The sequence below is a fragment of the Cyprinus carpio genome, chromosome A1 (genome assembly GCF_018340385.1).
Source record: "Cyprinus carpio isolate SPL01 chromosome A1, ASM1834038v1, whole genome shotgun sequence".
In the NCBI taxonomy this organism is placed as follows: Eukaryota; Metazoa; Chordata; class Actinopteri; order Cypriniformes; family Cyprinidae; genus Cyprinus; species Cyprinus carpio.
The window spans coordinates 17,466,312-17,483,576 of NC_056572.1; the positions used below are offsets into that span (position 1 = coordinate 17,466,312).

The following is a 17,265-nucleotide window of genomic DNA, read 5'->3' on the forward strand; positions in this document are numbered from 1 at the left end:
AGTGTTTAATGGTAAGGAGACATATTATGCCCCTTTTTATAATATAAGTCTCTGGTAGACATGTCCCGGTATTCGGTTATGCGATATATCACGGTAAAGAATATATGCATGGTATTGTTATCGTGGGCACTTATAAATACCGTGAATAATTATATATTACAAATTATTCTGAATCAATTATGAGAAGCACATGGGGGAACACGTGAGAGACGCGCTGAAAGCACATTCACTCTCTGACAGGTGATGGCACTAAACTGCAGAAAATGCAGCTTGGAAACCCCATAAATAAAGCAGCTGCTACATTCTAAAATGTATAAAAAGATTTAAATAGCCATTCAGATGTGTGGATTTGCTACGGTGTCCATCACAGCGCCAAATACATAAATATTTAGAATTAACAGGCTATTTATTTTCAAACTTTCTCTCATTTTAATCCGTACTACAACATGCCCTAGATATTGTTTGAAAGTGTTTTGATTCTTTATTGTTCGAAAGTGTTTTGATTCTTTATTGTTCGTTTACACTTTACATTAGGGCTTCAATGGTTAACATTAGTTAACATAAACTGCCAATGAAAAATTCTTCTGAACATTCATTAATCTTAGGTATTCCAATATTTAATAACACATTGTTAAAATCGAAAGTTGCAACCGTGTTATTTAATGAGCTAACATGAACTAAGACTTGTATTTTTTAACAAAGATTAATAACTTCTGTAGCAAATGTAGCTATTGCTCATTGTGAATGTTAATGCATTAACTAAGATTAACTAATGAGGTCTTATTGTAAAGTGGTACCTATTGGTTTTAATAGTTATTTTGCACTTTAATCTGTGTAAAACTTTTAACTTTATATATTTTTTCTGTATTGCTTTATTGTATTTAAATGTTCAGTTATTTTTGTTATAAGAAAAAAGTTATTAAATCTGATGACCACTTTTTGAAACTAAATTTCAATACAGTGGTAATACCGTATACTGTGATAAAAGCATTAGCAATTAATCACAAGATGAAAATTTGATACCGGCATATCCCTAGTCTCTGGTGTCCCCAGAATGTGTCTATGAAGTTTCAGCTCAAAATAACCCACAGATCATTTATTCTAAACAATTGCTACTCAAAACTAGCCCAATCGCATTTCGAGGGGGTACTTCACATTCCAGGGGCTAAATATCACATTATTTGGATTGCTTCAACCCGCAGACATGAAAAACAACCCACGGCAACAGTGTTAAAGTAGCCCAATTCTTGGCAACACTGGCTGCACCATTACAGCTCATACCTGCCTAAAAACTTCTATTTTGGTTCTGATTATCATGTTTATCGCACTGAAATCATGCGTTTTAAAATGTATTAGTTTAAACTTCTGATATACGGTTTTCTGAGTGCACATGTAGAGAAAGTAGCTGTCACAGTGAGTACCAAACTAAGTTCTCATTCATGCACAAGTTTATGTTAAAAACACGACTTACAAAAACAGTCGGTTATGTCTGTGAAGGTAAACAGCTGGGAAATAAATTGCATGTTTATTTTAGATCTGTGTGGTAGCAGCAATATTCAGTAAATAAATCAATAAATCTGTTTGTCTCTGTTGTCTCCTCTGAGGCTGGGACTATAAATAGTGTTCTGTGCTCATCTGTGCAGCCAAAGGCAGAACTGTTAGCATGTTAATATATAATATTATAATAGTTATTATAATGATATCCCTTTGCGACACCATTAGGGGAGCAAAATCAGACGTGCTTGTTTTTCAGACGCTTGCAGAAAAAGGCTTACCAAAACAAAGTTACTGGGTTAATCTTTTTCACCTTTCCTTGGTTGCTAGATGCACCTGGACCTGATTATAGCACTTAAAACATGGAAAAGTCAGAATTTCAAGATATGTCATCTTTAAACTTCTTGTTATTACAACTGTGGCTGTAACAATCTATCAAGTGCAGCTTTGCCGAGCTGCGACACACACACATATATTTTAGGGCTGTCAAGCATCTAAAAAATTTAATCTAATTACAATTAATTAATTAATCACAAATTAATCTCACATCAAATTTGGAATTAGACCCCCCCCCCATAAATTGTTAGGCTACAATGGCCATGATATACAGTACTGTGCAAACATCTTAAGCTTGATGAATAAAAAGTTTAAAAGAACAGCATTTATTTAAAACATTTTTTTCTAACAATACAATCTGACACATCCTTGCTGAATAAAAGTACCAATTTCTTTCAAAAAAGAAAGAAAAAAAATTTACTGACCCCAAACAGTAGTGTATATTGTTTTAAATATTTGTATTTTAAATAAATACTGCTCTTTTTAACCATTTACTCCTCAAAGAATCCTGAAAAAAAGTATCTCAAATTATACAAAGCCACTTAAATCACATTCAAGGTAAACATTTTATCAGTTTCTGCTTTTCATGGGAATCGAACCAATGATCCTCACTGTAAAAAATGCAACTGCATATTTTCCAGTTTACGAAACCTTTTGAGTCTCCAATACTAAAAAATGCTATTTTCTTGAAACTACATAAAAACCCTTGTCAGACCAACAAAATGACCCCAAATACAGAATTTCATATTATTGAAATGTAAAGACTTTGTGAGTTCCCAGCATGCATTTCACCATGAATAAATTATGCAGTTACAGTTATAGGATTATTGTTTTGCTGTTTGCTGACTTCATTTAAAAAAAATTGTTGTTGTTTTATCATTATTATTAGTTATTTGTTGTACTGTGATGTAAAGAGATCATCTTTCTAATATTTGTTGGTTGTAGGGCACGATTATTTTGATTAAAATTATAATCACAATTATTAATAACGATTATTCTATCCTGCTGAAAAAAAAAAAAAAAAAAAAAAACTGCTAAAACCAGCCTAAACTTAGCTGGTTTAAGCTGGTCTCCCAGCTTGGTCAAGCTGGTTTTAGCTGCTTGTTCCAGCTGGTCTCACAACCTGACCAGCTAAGGAAGTGGTCAAAACCCCTCTAAAACCAGCCTTCTGACCAGCAAAGAACGGGCTAGATGACCAACTAAAATCAGTCAACCAGCTTAGGCTGGTTTTAGGTTTTTTTTTTGTTGTTGTTTGTTTGTTTTTTTATTCAGCAGGGAAATGCAATAACATTTCATGTGCCCTTCAACCAACCTCCACTGACTATACACTGACTTAATTTAACCAACTATGATAATACAAAACTCATGGTTTTGGTTAGTTTTTTGTCATCTGACAATTTGTTCGCAAATGGGAAAAAGCCACTCAGATCACACAGTAAATCTGCTCAAAGATCGTTAATACACACTGAAAAATAAAATTGCCATGCCATTTTCAACACGAAAACTGGTAAAAACTTTAGAAACTCTTAATATAAATTCCAACAATTCAAATTTATGTACATTTTTCCCTATTGTATTGTCACAGGTAGGAAAAGCGCATTCATTCCTCAAGCACAATAGATCCATTATTGAAACTCTGTGAAAGTTTGATCATGGCACATTTGGTAACACAAACAGCACAAATGGCTTGTGAAAAAACACACATTGTCTATATGACACTCACATAAAAACAAAATATATATGTAGAGATACCAAAAAACTATTATTTCATAACACCATCATCAGCTCTTTCACCCACATCATTGCCAAATCTCACAAATTAAAGATTGCAAATTAAATAAAACACCGGGCAGAAAATGTATCCTTAAATGATAAAAGCTCTGTTTGGGGGATTTAAGCTCTTCACATCTGGCAACCACAAGCAAGCATGTTCACACTAGTGAAGACTTCTTAGCAATGCAAGATAACGCAAATGCCAAATTAAAAACACGCTTCAGGATAAATAACGAGCTGGCCAATATCGTGACGATTATTTTTAATTAATCGAGAAAGGTGGATATCGTTGTTGAGATTAAAATACGATTAATCGTCCAGCCCTAGGTGGTTGTCACCATTCTTGAGGTTAGTGTGTCTAGTTTTGAGGCCTAGAATATGTTCAACCACTCATGTCTTTTTCCTGGATATCTTAGTCTTATCAGTTGTTTTACAAGCAAAGACAATGTTGTCTACTTATTTGACTAAGTAGCCCATTAACATTTGTCATTTGTAAACAAATTCAATAATGTGATGACTTTTTACACATTTTTTTTTCATCCAGGCAACAGAAAAAAAAAACAATTACCCCAGTGACAATAATTGTTTTTTCAGTTGATGTGACAAGAATTTTTCTATTAGCAAAATAAGACAATCAGCATTGCATAAACAAACAAATTTACATTGACTAAACAAAGTATCTTTACTGAGCAAAACTAAAAAATCTATTGTTGAGAGAACTCAAAAGTTTTACTGCATCAAGGTGCCTTATTATTTTGAGGTTTCTCAGCTATTTAGTGTTTACAGTGCTGGTGTTGCTAGTGAAATACTCTATTACAACCTACTATTGTTTTTATGATAAAAAATAAAAAAAAAAAAAAAAATAGGTTTATAAAACATTTATATCTTTTACTTTTTTTTTTTTTTTTCGCCAGATCAGGTATTCGTCAGACCAATCCAAACCCAATACTCTGCATTATAGCTGTTACTGCAAAACTCCATAGAGGACAAGAAATTGCTATAAAGGCCTCATAAGCATTTTTGTGCACTGTATTCTAGGTTTTCTGAAGATATTTGAAAGTTTAATTTGAGGAATAGATAGAATAAGGTGTTAATTTTCTGTTTACTTCAGCAGATCATCTTGACCATCTCTACATGCTTAAATGTATTGAATCAGAATCAGAATGAGCTTTATTGCCAGGTATGTTTACACATACGAGAAATTTGTTTTCGTGACAGAAGGTTCCGCAGTGCAACAGAATGACAGCGACAGAACAAAAACAGAAAAAAAAAAAAAAAAAAAAAACAGACTCAGTTAAGTAAGGAATAACAATATACAAATTGACAATTGTATGTGCAGGTATATTACTACAGACAGTTTTGTATGTACAGGTATATTATGTGCAAATTTAAAGTGTAGACTAAATATGTGTGTTAGATAAACAAGTGTATTAGTGTATAAATAGTGTTGTGTGTTCCACAGTTATTGTCAAGAGTTCATGAGATGGATTGCCTGTGTTTGGCCATTATGGTGCTCAGTGCTCTGTAGTGTCGACCAGATGGCAAATGCTCAAAGAGGGAGTGTGCTGGATGTGAGGGTTCCAGAGTGATTTGGCCAGCACTTTTGCTCACTCTGGATGAGTACAGTTCTTGAATAGAAGGGAGGGTTGTACCAATGATTCGCTCAACAATCCGGTCTACCCTCTGTAGTCTTCTGAGGTCAGATTTGGTAGCTGAGCTGAACCAGACAGTTAATGAAGTGCAGAGGACGGATTCAACGATGGCGGAGTAGAACTGTTTCAGCAGCTCCTGTGGCAGGATGAACTTCCTCAGCTGTCTGTAGGCAGACTCATCACCGTCCTGAATGAGGCAGATGAGTGGGGTATTGTCTGCAAACTTCAGGAGCTTGACAGAGGGGTCTTTAGATGTGCAGTCACTGGTGTACAGGGAGAAGAGCAGTGGGGAGAGAACGCAGCCCTGAGGAGCTCCAGTGCTGATCGTACGGGTGCTGGATGTGTATTTTCCTAGCCTCACTAGCTGCTGCCTATCTGTCAGGAAACTGTTAATCCACTGACAGATGAAGGTGGGCACAGAGATCTGAGTTAGTTTGGGCAGGAGGAGGTTTGGGATGATAGTGTTATAGTGGTCTGTCTAGATGTTGCAGAACATAATGCAGTCCAATGTTGACTGCATCATCCACAGACCTGTTTGCTCTGTAGGCAAACTGAAGAGGATCCAGCAAGGGTCCAGTAATGTCCTTCAGGTGGGCCAGCAACAGTTTTTTAAGGGTTTAGCTGATTTTAGTTTCTGCCTGTAGGTCAGTATAAGATGAACCAAACAGTGATCACAGCGCCCCAAATCTGCCCGTGGAACAGAGTGATATGCATCCCTTATTGTGGTGTAACAGTGATCCAATATATTACTGTCTCTGGTGGGACATGTAATGTGCTGTCTGTATTTTGGCAATTCACGGGATAGATTTGCTTTATTAAAGTCCCGAAGAATGACTGAAACCGAGTCCGGGTGTTGTTGTTCTGTCTCTGTGATCTGATCAGCGAGTTTCTGTTAAGCCAGGCTCACGTGCGCTTGTGGAGGAATGTAAACATTCACGAGTGAAACTCCCGCGATGAATAGAACGGCTTGCAGTTAATGAAGAGTGTTTCTAGATCTCAACAACACATCTTCTTTAACACTGTAACATCTGTACACCACCTTTCGTTGATGTAAAAGTATGCCCCACCACCGCGTGATTTCCCTGTTCATTCTGCGTCACAGTCTGCTCTGAACAGTAGAAAGCCTGGCAGATAGAGCGTGCTGTCTGGAATGGCGTCATTTAGCCACGTTTCCGTGAAACACAGAACAACAGAGTGTGAGAAATCCTTATTTGTCCGGGAGAGCAGGAGGAGTTTGTCCATTTTGTTGGGTAGAGAGCGGAGGTTAGCCAGATGGATGCTAGGCAACAGCGTTCGAAATCCACGCTTCCTGAGCGGGCTGACTCTTTTCCCCCATCTGCGCGTCCTGAAGCAGGTGATCAGCACAGCTGCTAAGCCAACGAAAATGTTCAGCAAAACATCAGAATAGTCGAAAACCGGTAATATATCGGGTGATGTGTGGTGCCGAATGTCCAGCAATTCGTCTCTGGTGAAACTGATTGCAGGAATATAACTAAAGACATAGAGCACCTTTAACTAACATGAACAAACAATGAACAATACATTTATAAGGGGCCAAGCACCGAAGGTGCGTAGGCATCTATTGTATCCGTTGGCATTCTTATTCTTCTTCCGTTTCTTACGCTCTTAGGCTTAGAGTTGTTACAAAGCAAGAGTGATGAAGAAGTGGCTCAAAGATCATTACATTTAAATTTTAAAACTTAAAAAATGCTTATCATTGTTTTTCAGTATACCATAGAAATGTGGAAAAATTATCTACAAATACTAAAGCAGCAAACCTTGCTTAATTAACAAAATTAATGTCACTGGCAAAGCTTTTGGCCATGACTGTATCTTACTGTACGTTTTATTGTTGTTGTGCTTTTTAGTTAAGAATAACAATGAATCCATCTTTTGTTTTAGTCTTAAAAAGTGAAAGGCGTGTACCTGTATGTATGTATGCAAAACAGACAATTATATTTTTTGTAAAATGTGATAAGATCGCAAATTCAAAAGTGAATGCACCTGAAGCCAGGCATTTAATTTCACGAGTTCACACTTACATATAATAAACTGAGTAAAGGTTATGCGTATTTGGTGTGCTGTCCGGGGAGAGAACTCCAAGCTTGGTAATTACTCTCGAGCCCGGGGTACTCCCCCTGTCCGGGGAGAGGGGTCCGAGCTCGGCTTTTAGCCCGGACACAGAGCTCTCCTCCGCGAGTGCTCCTCCCCATGCTGGGGTAGGAACGGGCTGAAGGTGAGGAGTCGGGATGGTGGAGGGATGCTGAAAGACGAGAGATAATGAAGGTAAGACTGCTTTGATTATTTATAGGGGTTCTCTCTTGTGCTGGTTAGATAGATGGACTGACCGTGTTAACCCTGTGAGGTCTAATGCTGCGTTCACACCAAACGCGAATACAGCATCTATTTTGCCGCTTGAACATTTTGAATGCATTCGCGCGTAGAAAGCAAGAGTTTGAAGCTAAATTGACGTGCGTCCGAGGCGAAATCCGCTTCTTGTGGGAGGGGCAAGTGCTAGGCGGTTGTCTGTTTGCATGATGGCTGATGTTGATCGAGCATTCGAGGCTTTTCCACTTTTTCCTGCACACGTCCTCTGAATAAACACATTATCTTGTTAGCGAAAAGTAGCTATATTAGGCGGAAAATAGTTATAAAAACGAAATAAAGGCCGCGGGTCGATAAACATGTACGTGACTCAAAAGTTAAATGTGTATTTACAACACACTCTTTCAAGCGAGGTCCTTTTTATTCCTGTCTCTATAGAAATATGAACTTGTGTCGTATAGCTCCGGGTGACTGCTCACTGACAATATCAGTTGTTCCTCCATGTTGAATGAGTGACTTCTGAGCAGGCTCCTGATTGGTTAACGTGGCGCGAGTTGACGCCAAAGTTCAAATTTTTCAACTCGGGCGGCAGACGCGAATTCGCGTCAAACACATAAATGCACAAAAGCACCATTCGCTTGACGCGCGAATGAGGCGAATTCGCGTCTACCGCGTCGCGCTAAACGCCTCATTCGCGCCATGAGGCCTCCAGACGCGCGTAAACGCGTCTTTACATTGACTTAACATTGAAATCATTCGCGCCAGACGCTCTATTCGCGTTTGGTGTGAACACAGCATAAGGGGGTTTTGGGCGCCTGGACAAATTTTGACATGCCCTGACTTTTGTGCTTTTTTCAGTTGCTTTTAAACATATACATGGCTAAAGTCTGAAAACACTGTATTCAGTAAAAACTGGGATACAATAATATGTAAATAGCATGTATGTTTTTGAGAAAACAACGTTTATGCGTGGTTACTGAAAAACTAAAATTTTGAAGTCACTGAAATAAGGTCATAAAACACATACAGAACATTTGTTCAAAAGACTGTCAAACCTGGAGCATGTAGCCTAGAATTCTTGCTTCAAAATGATGTGAAAATCATCTTGTTTACTCACTCACAGAAAACAATAGATTGATTTAAATTTTCTAAGACACTGTTTGTTTAGAAAGGGCATATGCGATCAGGCGTGATTGACCGTGAATATTTGTGTGATTCACAGTGTTATGAGCCTTTCATTCAGGTGTGTGACTGAGAGGGAAGAGTTACAAGAAAGAATGTGAGGACAAAATAAATGTATATATTTTTATGTTTGTAGTTTATTTAGAATACATTTAATTATCCCACAAAATAATTTGAGATTTATTTGCAAGTGCAGTTAAACAGTTTATTAGGAACAATCAAAGCTTACGTTCAAAGATGAATTTTTAACATCATTACTCCAGTCACATGATCCTTCAGAAATATTAAAAATATTTCACAATATTACTGCTTTGGCAAACTGGTATTGTGTAATGTTGAAATATATAAATGAACATCACATAACTAGCATTTCCAAAGTGTATATTGTTTATGTGCTCTCAATAAAAAAACTAAAAAAAAAACTTGAAGAACAGTCTCGCTGCTTTGTTTTCACGTGGAACATTATAATGTCAATAGCGTGTTCAGCACATGGGCGTGGTCGCATTAGATATAATGAAGGGAGACGTAAAAGACGGACATTGCGTTGTTTTCATATGGATTACTTTATCACAGAATATTTGTTTTTGGTAGCACTTACTTAGTTTAAAAGTAGACATGTCAAGCTTAATATAGATATTTCTCTCATGTCTCTGTGTTGAGTATTTGCTGAGTTATAGTTTATTTTAATGACTCGTTTCTAAATGAAGATCACCGCAGACCAAGGCTGCAGACAGCGCACCTTGTTTGTTTTCTTTATTTTGTAAGTGCACAAAGTTTTGTTGTTATTATGTGTGTATACATATAAAAGTAGACCGTTTACAGATTCGATTGATGTATTGCTCTTATCTGTACGATCAAAACTGAAAGTGTATTTAAGTTCTTTTTGGGGTTATCAGGAGGAGATGCCTCAACAAGCGTATACAACAAGCGTGAATCGACTCCAGAGTAAAATATCACTTCACAAGTTCACACTTACATATAATAAACTGAGTAAAGGTTATACGTAGTAAGCTTGCTGTCCGGGGAGAGGGCTCAGAGCTCGGTAAATTACTCGCAAGCCCGGGGTACTCCCCCTGTCAGAGGGATAGGGGTCCGAGCTCGGCTTTTAGCCCGGACCCAAAGATTTGCAAAGCTTTAGATTGGTCGGGTGCTGGATGTAGCTTGTAATAGCGGCAGTGCTGTGGCTTTTAGAAGAGAGAGCTAGAGGCTTCTGCGAGAGCTGACACTGCTGCGGCAGAGGGGAAATATGGACAAAGGCTCCTGTGGGAGCGAACACTGCTGTGGCATCTGAAAAGAGAATGTGGCATCTATGGAAGCAGGCACTGCTGCAGCATCTGAAAAGAAAAGATAGGAGCGGACTTAAGGTGCTTTTGAAACCAGAAATGAGTGACAGGGCAGTTGGAGTCGTCTGTAAAAAGGGGGTCGGATGTGAGTTTGGACAGTGATTTCCTGAGCTGGATGAAGGCTAGGAGGGCTTGGTATTATGAGTGATAAAAATGAAATACAATGGCCTTTCTTGGTCTGGTCTGTTTTACCCTTCTTTGTGATAAGAGATGTTTTCGTCATCCATAGATCGGAGATAGTGGGGTGGATGTTTGGGTTGAACCTAGATGTGATAGCGAGCTCAGAGCATCTGAGATAACCTAAGAAAGCCAGGATGAACATTGCGTCAAGCGTGCAGGGAGTGTGAATGAAATGGTAACCTCTGCGGAGGTGGAAATAGATTTAGTCAACATTTTTAAGGTTATGGGTTGCCTGGTGTCTGGGCGGGTGGGATGGTCTCTTTGGATACCTTTGATAAGTAGGGAGGTCTGTGAATTGGCTATCTGGGGTAAGGGTGAACTGTATAAGAGTTTGTGGAAAAATTGGATTCTGTTTAGATAACCTTTAATGGAGCTGATTTGTAGGTTTTTGTTGATGATGAGGTGAAAGATGAACGAGGTGATGGCGAGCAAGGAAAAGTCGGGAAACGGCAGGTTGTAAGCAGAGTGAAATGCTTTAAAGCATTTCCATGCTGTTAGGTAAGATTGAAGGGTCCTGGGGGAGACGGCCTGAAGAATAGAGTTGAAGGAAGCTTCGAGGAGAGGTCTCAGTGGATGGTTTACAGGAATATCAGTTCTGAATAGGGAGATACTGGGGTCACTGCCAACATTCTGAATTTCTGGAAGGCAAAGCGAGAGAGAGCGACAGCAATTTGGTTTTTGGACCCAGGAATGTGTTTTGCAGTTACAATGAATTGGTCGCAAGCCGAGATCCAAACCAGGCGTCTTAAAAAAGGCATTAGGGCGGGTGAATGGGAACGACCTCTATTGATGCAGTGCATGGTAGCCTTGTTGTCGCAGTTGATAATGATGCTGGTGGCGGACCACTCCATTCCCCACAAAAGGGCTGCAATGACTAAAGAATAAAGCTCGAATAGCACTGAGGACATTAGGGGCTGTGGTAAGCCTAACAGCTGGGGGGCCACGTAGATGCAAACCAGCGGCCTTGGTAAAATTCTCCGAAACTGACGGAGGGGACAGCTTCTGTTAATAATTGAATGTCGACAGGACAAGAAATCTAGATATCTTAAAAGATAGGCTGTTCCATTGTTTAAGAAAGGATATACATAAGCTGAGCTCGTTGCAGCACGAGTAAGTTAATGATATTCGATACTATAGTGCATGGGCGGAGGACGTGAGAGAGAGGAGATGCGAGATGAAAGGGCAGCCCTGCGGGATGATGCGCATTGCAAAATTTAAATGACCGAGAATGGATAGCAGCTCGCGTTTGGAGCAGCTTGGGTTGTCTAAGTGGGTGGAAGCAACCAAAATCATCCTATCAATATTTTCCTTCTGCAGAGAAGCCTGGAATTAAAAAAAAATAAATCATTTTATCTAAGTTGACACCCAAAAAATTCGATGGAGGTGCTCGGGCCCGCAGTCTTGTCTTGGGCGAAAGGAATCCCGAACTCTGCAAAAACCTTTTGGGTTGTCAAAAGATGCGCGGCAGGGATGGAGTCGGGAGGCGAGATGATTAAGGAATTGTCTAAAAGATGGATCAGGTAAGGTATTGCGTAATTGTTGGAGAGGATCCAGCAGACTGTCTTTGACAACATGTCGAAAATTTAAGGGCTGCTTCTGTAGCCGAAAGTGAGGCAGACAGAAAAGTAAAATTTATTATGCCAGCGGATGCCGAATAAATGCCAAAAAATCTGGGTGAATGTGCATCACTTTAAAGGCAGAGGTGTTGTCGACTTTGGCCAGCCAAGCACCATGACCCTGGTCTTTGACTGTTCGACTGTTTCGGGTTCAGCGAGAGCAGACGGGAGATAGGGGCAGATGAGGCTTTGGGAGGGGAGATTTCCGACACCGGGGTGAAAGCCATGTGAGAGACCCGATAGTAGATAATCCGTGAAATGCAAGTCAGGGTGATGAAGCAATTCTAAAGACAAATGAGAAACATTTACAGGAGTTGATAAGTATTGTTTAGCATTTTTATTTGCAGCTTTTTGCACTGGGCATATCAAGCAGGCATGGGCATATCAAAAATTGCAAACATGCATGAAACGGCAGTGCTGCCTTGAGCATCTGCCGGTACTGAAGCTGGCGCAGACCTGGCTGTTGGAGGAAGCTGAGTGGTGGCAGTAAGGTGGAAGTGGGGGGGGCTGGTTGGGATGTCTAGAAGGCACGGGACATAGCTGTTGGATTTGGGCTGAAATGGCTTGGGATAGGGGGGAATAAATGGTTTTCATTGGGCCACTCAGATGGCGCATTTAACTGCAAATAATTTGTGGTGTGTGTAAAAATAAGAGCCTCCATATGATAACGCGAGCTCGCGTCTCCTGTGAAGGAAAACAGTGCAAATGACTTCTGTGTAAGGGGAGAAGGAAATTGTGATTTCATTAAATGATAAGATAGGTGTTGGGTCATGAGCTGTGTTTATTAATGTGATCCGCACCTGACAAGATTTCTGTCCTGATGTTGCTGGCCACGGGGGGTAGTTCCAAGGCGAGAGCGTTCAGAGGGATGGGTAGGGGCATGGCAGAAGAAAGCAAGAAGGAAGAGCGAGCAAGGGGAGGTGGAAAGGTAGCCGCTGGACCACTTGCTGAGGCCTGCTCAAGCTTGGGATGGCTCCAGGAGTGGAAGAAAAAGGGGGGAAAAGAGGGGGAATGGTGGCCGTCGGGGCCTGCTGGGATGAGCTGCGAGCTGACGCTCGGTGGATCGAGGAGGGGGTTGGGGGCTGCTTGCTGCGGCATATGGGGTGTGGCCAAGGCTTGGCCAAGGCTTGCCAAAGACCTTCTGCTGCGGCCGGACGACCAGAGGAATGGAGTTTGAAGGCGCCCCTGGTTGGAGAGTAGTATAAAGGGCAAGAAGATCTGACGTGAATCCTGTCATGGTCCATTTCTTCGCGGCTGGGGCAGAGGAGAGGGCTGAAGCATAGTAGGACAATGGAGAAGGTGGCTGATGCCTGGAAGGCGAAGGTGATGGCGTGCCTCGGTGTCTGGAGATATGAGCGACAACGGTGGGGGAAGGCCCTGTGTTGCAGCTGCAGGTTCGATTGTGGTGTCCTGCGGAGCGCTGGTGCGTTGAATGGCGGCTGGAGACGCCGGAGGACCCGCGTTGTCGAATGGAGTTATCATCCAGGAATAATAATTAATAAAATATAAATAATTCAATCTCTGACATGTTGCGGCGACTGGATGTGCCATTGCTGAAAGACTTGAGATAAGGAATGTAAGACTGCTTTGATTATTTATAGGGGTTCTCTCTTGTGCTGGTTGGATAGATGGTGTGAAGTACTGATGATGGATTGGCCGTGTTAATTATATGCACGTGCTCCTCCCGAAATTTGTTAAGAAAACATCACATTGCAAAAGAGGAACTCCCGTTCACAAAATTCAAATCACAAATAATACTACTGATGAAAAAGAACGGGTTGAATGTTAAACACTTTGTTTCCATATAACTATAAACTATGATAAAAGTTCATCAGCATGCATTTATTAATCCCATGTTATAGCAGCACACAAATAAATAAAATAAAATAAAAATATTGCGACCAAATCATGTGCTCGTGCGACCAACTGAGAAAGTTAAGGCCCTGATATACTCAAAACAAAGTTCTATTATGAAAGTAAAATAATGACAAATGTCTTTGAAACAAAAAAGCATGTTGAATTGCACTAACTGAAAAATAATGCATTGCATTAACAGTGCTTGCATTTTTATGCTTTGTATTTTCAGGGCTTGCATTTTTGGGGCTGAAATTTAACACAGTTTATTTAAGCTGTCAATATTTAAATTTAAAACATTTCACATACATTTTCATAATTAAAAATCAATAATTCATATTCACCTTCCAGAGCTCACTTCAATATTACGATTTATAATATTCAACAATTTATTTCACTTTACAAATTTGCTTCCACTAATTCAGTGGTTCAAATTAGGGCTGAACAATTTTGGAAAAGAATCTAATTGCGATTTTGTTTTACTAATATTGCGACTGCAATTTAAAATGCGATTTTTTTTTAAAGCTCTTTATGTTCTGTATTATTCAACAAAGACAAGCTAAAAAAACATTGTATAGTATGACCAACACAATATTAGATAGATTAAACAGAAATGTTCTTTTCTGTAGGCCAGGCCTATGTTACGATGAAATCAGGCGATGCATGAATTGATATGAATTACATTTTTATTAAACAACTACAATCACGGTAGTATATTGACTGATTTGTTGAACTTCCAACCTTGAAAGCATGTAATAATTGTGACAAAATAAAGCACTGACATATAAACCTGGTGTAAACATTAATATACAAATCACACAAATTAAAATAGATTGCAGAAATATAAAAACAAATCTGTTGCGTTACCACACTACTTTAGGTAATTCAAAGTCACTGTAATAAACATGTAAACATGTGGACTGCACTTTTTAAACACTGTCTGTAAACTTTAGACCAGTGGTTCTCAAACTTTTTTGGTCATGCCAAATAATTCACTAAACATTATGAAAAATTTATCCTTTTTTTCAATTAAAAAAACCTACAGGGATAAAACACCTGCATCACTTGAAACACTGAAAAATAGCAGAGAGAATAACTGTTATTATTATTATTCTCTCTGTTATTTTTTTATTTATTGTGGGTTTCATGCTGCCCGCTAAGGCACAGGACACACACGGGCTTTCCTCCTCACCAACGACATTAAACACAGTGTCTACATCGGACGTGGTTTGGATAATACTGTAGAACCCGTGACGCTGACTACTATGGATTTGGCGCAGAGCGACGCGATTCCCTCTGTTTATGACGTACTGACACAAAGTTAAAATTATTTGCAGCGGTCGCTTTGTCGTGACCAGTGTACAGTATTATTGCGGCGCAACGCGACAACTGTAGCGTCTAGTATAGACACCGTGAGTGAAGCCAAGAGCAAGATATGTCTCATCATATTTTTTGCATTTAGCTTTTGAATGATCAGCATCTGCCTTGGTCTGTGCGACATCAACTATGGCTTTTCTCTTCCCTTTCACAAACCCATCCATCTCCCATTCTAAGTTACTTCCTTTGGCTGTTTACTGTTTTATTTCTTTTCTTTTTCTGCTGATGGCCTGCGTGCCCCCTGCAATACTCATGCACCCTACGCTTTGATAACCACTGCTTTAGAAAGACTTTAAATAAATAAATAAGAATATTACCTTGTGATAATTATTATTTTAAGGTTGAAGTCTTCAGTAATAAAATGCACCGTAACACTGTTACTGCTTGAGTAATTTCAATGTGCCGTTTTGAAGTATGTTCATATTATATACGCTTTCAAACATTTCCGCGTGTAGCGTGCCAGGGTTGCCAGATTTTCACAATAAAAACCCGCCCAACTGCTACTCAAAACTAGCCTAATCGCGTTTCGAGGGGGGTCCACCGGTATTTCAGGCGGTAAAATACATATTTTATCGAGGGGTTCCCCAAACCGCTGACTTGGCAACCCTGTAGAGTGCCAACTTGATGCTTCCTCTGAAGACTGCTTAAACGTATACTGGTGTATAAGGTGTATACTTAGGGTGTATACTGAGATCTGAAGTCTTGTTTATGTCACTCTGGTAGTTCATTGAGGTGCGTTAAGCATCGTTGGGGAATCCTGGAATGTGACATAAGAGGGAAACCCCAGTTTTAAAACTCAACGTCTCACAAGTCATGATATAAAGTTAAAGAAACTAAGCAACCAAAATCAATATCTTCGATGTAATGTTAGTTCTGTGTATCAGCAACAGGTAAAATAGCATTATAATCTCCTTTGGTAGAGAAAGCTGATTACATGTGGTACACGTTCACACAGCAGCAGAATCGAGTTGTCAGTCCTGTATTTGAGTCCTTAAAGGGTTTATATGACCTTGCTAAAAAGAACATTATTTGTGTATTTGGTGTAATGCAATGTGTTTTTGCGGTTTAAGGTAAAAAAAAAAAAACATTTTTTCCACATATAAACCACTGATTTCTAGTTGTGTCCTCTTTTGGAAGGCAAAACAAAGAAGTTTGGCTTTCGCAATGAAGCACACAGCGTCTCCATGACATGGTGGCGGCGGCATCAACACTACAGCGAGAATAAAAGTTATGCATTCTTTCTTTGCGTATACATTTGGGCAGTGTTATGCAAATCTTCCCACACAGTGACATAGATACAGTAGGTGGACAACCAAAATGGGTAATACCGCCACGTGTTAACTGCAAGTCAGTCGCGTGTTAAAGTTATTCACGAAACTACTGCCAGGTGGCGCAAAGGCACAGGTTGCAAACTGACTGCAATTGTAAAATTATGGTTTGTATGTAAAACAACAATAACATTATAATATAACATTGTAACACACTTAAAAACTATTAGAAAATTTACAGTGAGTTAATTTCAAAACATGGGATAGTCTTAGGCTTCAGTCTACGCATCAAAAATGAAAAGAAAGACCTTTACACAAAGGTTCTTACTGCATGCTACTGTCATTAAACAGTCGTTATATATATATAAATACAAAGATTAAAAGTTAAATGTTTTCATTTCAGTTCGTTCTTGCCAAAAAAAAAAAAATGCATATCCATATGCAGAGCGAAATGAGAACGGTCCAGCATTTAGAAATAATTCTTATTAACTCTGCTATTATTCTTGATTTTTTAAGAATTATGCCTTTACTGTGTGACCAAAAATGGAGTATTTTGTTTCAGCTGTTTGATCGCGCTTGTGCCTCATGTGCACATATTCATTGGAAAAAGCGCAGTCGCTCACTGTGCCATAAGGTCCACTTTGGCATATTTTTTGCTCATTATGATTTTTTTTCCGTCGATACTGAAACACCCGTGAACTACAAAGCCTATTTTACCTAATGAATAATAGTTTAGCTTCAAAATGGGCAACATCACGAATATGGAAACGTTTGGATTTGTCCCGAATGAAAGAGGTAAGCCCAACCTTACCTTATATTTTGCTTTAAATTATTATTTTTTTGTTTTTGTTTATAGCTAAGTCTA

At 39.2% G+C, this 17,265-nt stretch overlaps 1 protein-coding gene across 1 annotated transcript in view; it reads right to left on the bottom strand.

Moving 5' to 3' along the window:
• The window catches only part of dnajb14 (DnaJ heat shock protein family (Hsp40) member B14), an 84,843-nt gene that overhangs the window by 41,657 nt on the left and 25,921 nt on the right, over positions 1-17,265 (bottom strand). The window lies entirely within an intron of this gene.